This window comes from Passer domesticus, chromosome 6, assembly GCF_036417665.1.
Source record: "Passer domesticus isolate bPasDom1 chromosome 6, bPasDom1.hap1, whole genome shotgun sequence".
NCBI lineage: Eukaryota > Metazoa > Chordata > Aves > Passeriformes > Passeridae > Passer > Passer domesticus.
This window is the reverse complement of record NC_087479.1, coordinates 643,015-647,827: the sequence shown is the minus strand read 5'-3', so window position 1 is coordinate 647,827 and position 4,813 is coordinate 643,015. Positions and strand designations below refer to the sequence as shown.

The following is a 4,813-nucleotide window of genomic DNA, read 5'->3' as shown; positions in this document are numbered from 1 at the left end:
ATACTAAGCTGTACTAAAGAATACAGAAAGGATACAGAGAGAAGGCTAAAAGATACTAATGAAAACTCGTGACTCTTTCCAGAGTCCTGACACAGCTTGGCCCTGATTGGCCAAAGAGCCAAAACAACTCACATAAACCAATGAAACAATCTCCCGTGGGTGAACAATCTCCAACCACATTCCAGAGCAGCAAAACACAGGAGAAGCAAATGAGATACTATTGTTTTCACTTTTCTGTGGGGCTTCTCATCTTCCCAGGAGAGAAGTCCTGGGTGAAGGGATTTTTCAGAAAATGTGAATGTGACAATGGGCAGGGTGTGGGGTGGGGTGCCACGAGCAGGGGGTGTGGGGTGTATCTGGGGTGCCATGGGCAGGGTGTGGGGTGTATCTGGGGTGCCACGAGCACTGCTGTGTCCCCTGATGCTCGCAGAGAGCACAAGAAATGCTGCTTTGGTCTGTGCTGGGCTCCCTGACCTGGGCAATGGGACACCTCTGCCGTGGGCCATGGGAAGGTGCTGAGGGGGGCTCTGTCAGGTTATTGCGGAGGCTGTGGGGTTTGGGATCCAGATGAGACTGGAGCAGTCCGTGGGCTGGAGCTGCCAGTGGTGCTGGAGCAGATCAGCTGCTCTGGGGAGCACCAGGCAGGACTGGGAAAGGCCCTGGGGCTGCTCAGAGGAGCTCAGCTGACTTGGAGAGCCTGGAGCAGGGAAATCATTGCTGCCCAGGCTGTAATTAAAGGTGCTTAAGGCCCATTAGCTTGTAAAAATTAGAGCTTGTAAAAATGCTTTTTAATCCAGTTTAATAAATGGGAATCCTGGTGTAATTGCTTTATAAAAATGACGTGTGGGCTGCTTTCCATAGGTGGTATTGATATGTGATCTGAGCCAGGGCCAGCCAGACTGCAGCCTCCTCCTGTGTGTGGCTGTCAGGTCTGTGGGCTGTGACACAGAGCCAGCCTCACGCTGTCACCAGGGGCAAACGCTGCCTCAGGACCTGCTGCAACAGTTAAGCCCTGCTGTTAGTGGTGATCTCCTCTCCTGGAAACAGATTTCAGGCTGCAGGATTGTACTGAACTGGGGAAGATCTGAATTCACAGAATCACAAAATCACTGGATTAGGAGAGACCTCCAAGACCATCGAGTCCAACCCAGCCCCAGCAACCCAGCCCAATCCTGGCCCCCAGAGCCACATCCAGGCTTTGTTAAACACCCCCAGGGATGGGGACTGCACCACCTCCCCGGGCAGCCATTCCAGAGCTTTATCACCTTTCTGTAAAAACCTTTTCCTGATATCCAGCCTGCATTCCCTTGGCCCAGCTGCAGGCTGTGTGCTCTGGCTGTGTCAGTGCCTGGAGACAGAGCCCAGCCCCAGCTGAGCACAGGCACCTTTCAGGAGCTGTGCAGGGTGAGGAGGGCACCCCTGAGTCTCCTTTTCTCCAGGGGAGCACCCCCAGCTCCCTCAGGGGTTCCTCTCAGGGTTGGTTTTGTGTAGCCCAGGTGGCTCAGCCCATTCCCATGGGATTGTCCCAGCCAGGGTGGGGCCTCGGTGTCAAACCCACCTTGGGGTGTCCTGGTCTCATTTTGAGGAGAGCTGCTCCTGGAACAAGTCAGCCAAGAGGGACATCCCCACATCTGTCCAGCTGCTTTTGGGGCCTGGGCTGTTTGGGGGGTTTCAAGGAGGAAATGTCTGTGTTAGGAGCAGTGGGAGATGGGAGCTGAGCTGCAGGGACTCACTGGAATGAATTAAGTTCAGCCCAGGAACTTGGCAGGGTTATGGAATCAGGCCAGGAGCTGCTGGGGTGCTCTGCACCTGCACCTCTGCTGGGCAGGCCTGCAGCTGCTGTGATGCCTCCCCTGTTTTTCTGGGTTTTTGTTAAAATTTCCAGGTCCCCAGAACCTGGGAAGGGAGGGGAGACCTCTCCCAGCCCCTCAGAGCTCTGGGGCCTGATAATGTCAGTCAGAACTTTGTAATCCTTGCTTCAGTTCTCCCTGGGCTGGATCAGACTACAGCTCACTTGTCATGGGAGTCTTGGAACCATCTCCAGTTTTATGTAGAGATAAAAAACAAAGTGTATAAAGCCAAAGGAGAAACATGAAGACCGTGAGGGATGAAAACGATCAAGTGACTGTTAATAACAATTATTATTTCTGCTCTCCTTCACTTCCTTGCCAAGGTGTGGCTGTGGCACTACTGCTCCTGTCTCTGGGGAATCCTCCCTTCAGGCTCCCTTTCCAGCAGTCAGTGCAGAACCTCCAGCCTGCACTCCTCATCCTCCAGGCTGGGCCTTGTGGCAGCTCCCACTGGCTTTGCTCTGAGCATCTGTCAGTGTACAGCTGGAAAATCCCCTTTTCCCTGGCTCTGCCTTAGCTGTGTGCACCCATTCTGCATGCAAACCTGCCCATGTTAGCTCCTCTGGAGCAGTTGTTTTCCCTTTCCCATGGATATTGGGACAGAGTCATTCTATCATTCTTAAATTTGATCTCTTTTAATCCTTCTGCTTCTTGGGCTTATCTGCCTCATGGTGTTTAACCTGCTCTGCGGTTAGAGGGGCAGAGCAGTGAATGTTAGAGACAGCAACAACAACATGTCAGACACAGCTCTAGTGCTGTAATTTAAGCTTTAAAATAAACCCCAACACAAAAAAAATCCCCAATCAACAGCTCTGGGGGCTGTGCTTTGTGCTTGCATTCAGCTCAGTCTGCACCTTCAGCATTTCCAGATTCATGGCTGGAATCAAAAGCACCTGGATTTTACAGATTTCTGCCCTTTATTGTTCCCACTGACTCCAACAGCCTCACCCAGGCATGATAATGTGGGAAACTTCTCTTCCTCCACAGAGAACTGAAAAGAAAATCTGGGCTAGTGGGAATGGCATGAGCTTTGGCCTCCCTTCCAACCCAAACTATCCATGATTCTAAAACCCTCTTACTAAGGCAAATGCAACACCTCTGGTGGTCTGTATGGAGAGATGAAAAATCCCAAACAAAAAACCCTCAGCAGAGATGAGAAGGAAGAAATCAGATTTGTCGCACAGGTCTTACAGCCAATTCTCTTTTCTGTGTGAGTCCTGTGAAAAATGTGTATTTTATGATTGGTTTTTTGCAAATATTCAAATGAATATTATATGTGCTATGTTAGAAGGTTATGCTGTATTAATTTTCTTAAGTACTGTGTTGAATATAGTTTTAGGTTATAACATGATGTTAAAACAGAAACTGTGCTATGTAGGATACTTATTTTCTAAAGAAAGGACTTGCACTGAGACAGCAGCCACGGGAGACCTAAATCTTTCAGAGAAAGAGAATTTATTGCCTCCTTATCAGAAGAAGCTAACTTCTTCCCACCTTGCTCAGCCATGAAGATGCCATCAGGATTCAGAGGAAGAAGTTGGCACTGACCAGACAGAATCCTCTGTTTGAATGGAATTTATGCATCATGGATGAGGTGTATGAATATGCAACAGGCTGTTGCTTTTAAGGGTTAATCCTCTGTTAATGTGTGTCCTTTTTCGGGCTTATTTTGCCCAGAAAAGGTACCTGGACTGTCCATAACTCTTTTTTTCTATTGTCTCATATTTTCTTAATCTCAATTGTTCAAATTTTTATTACTCAGATTATACTGCTATTTTTATATAACCATTTTATTATGATAAAACTTTTAAATTTTTAAAAACAAGTGATTGGCATTTTTCACAGTCCCAAGCTCTTTTGGGCCCCTCTGAGCTGTGGTGCAGTCTCCAGGAGCAGCAGCATTTCTCAGGAGCACGGGGCTCTGCAGGCTGGCTGGGGACTGGCACTAAAGCTGGTACCATGCCCTCGTGGATCCAGCTCCCTCTTGGTGCCAGGGCTAGGATCTGGAGCTTCAGGAGAGCTCCCATTAAAATAACAATAAAAGGGATTGCTGAAGGAGTCGCCCACCCCGGGAAGTGTTCCAGGACAGGTTGGATGGGGCTTGAGCAGCCTGGGGTAGTGGGAGGTATCCCTGCCATGGCAGGGCGTGGAATTGAGATGGGTTTTAAGGTCCCTTTCATCCTAAATAATTCTGGGATTAATTTAATGGCAGTGCTAAGGATGCATACTAAATACCTGGTGTAATGAAATGAGGGACTTCTGGGGGCTCAGCCTCTGCCATCTGCACTCCTAGGGATGTTCTCCGTGGCCAGGGATGGGAACAGGTGGAATTCAGTTTGACCATGGAATTTGGCCTTGAAGCCCCTGCTGTGAATTCAGTTTGCCTATGGAATTTGGCCTTGGAGCCCCTGCTGTGAATTCAGTTTGCCTATGGAATTTGGGTTTGCAGCCCCTGCTGTGAATTCAGTTTGACCATGGAATTTGGTCATAGAGCTCCTGCTGTGAATTCAGTTTGACCATGGAATTTGGGTTTGCAGTTCCTGCTGTGAATTCAGTTTGACCATGGAATTTGGTCATAGAGCTCCTGCTGTGAATTCAGTTTGACCATGGAATTCAGCCTTGGAGCTCCTGCTGTGGGTCTGTCCCTCTCGCCAGGAGCACCTGCAGTGGGCAAAGCTCAGCTGCACCTCTGCACCTCTCACCCTCGTGTTTCCAGGGAAGGCTCCTGCTTGCAGGCACCACCTGGCTGCCTTTGTGCTGCACAGCTCTGCACGGAGCCTTTGCACCCAAAACCTCCTGTGATCCCCCTTGGAGCTGATGACCTTAAAGGTCCTTTCCAGCCTGATGGCTCCTGTGGGTCTGGGCTGTGTCCCAATGTGGAAGAGGTGACAAGTCCTGGGCTCCTTCCACCTCTCCTGAGGAGCACCTGGGATTGTGTGGGAGTGTGTTGGAGTCCTGGATGC

General features: G+C 49.7%; 1 long non-coding RNA gene across 1 annotated transcript; it reads right to left on the bottom strand.

The window, feature by feature from the left end:
* Window positions 1–916: 916 nt before the first annotated feature.
* LOC135302014 (uncharacterized) lies at window positions 917–4,354 on the bottom strand. The gene is made up of 3 exons (XR_010363700.1): window positions 4,086–4,354; window positions 1,559–1,657; window positions 917–1,084 (listed from the first exon to the last, which is right to left on the bottom strand). It is a non-coding gene; the product is annotated as an uncharacterized LOC135302014 (long non-coding RNA).
* Window positions 4,355–4,813: the final 459 nt, after the last annotated feature.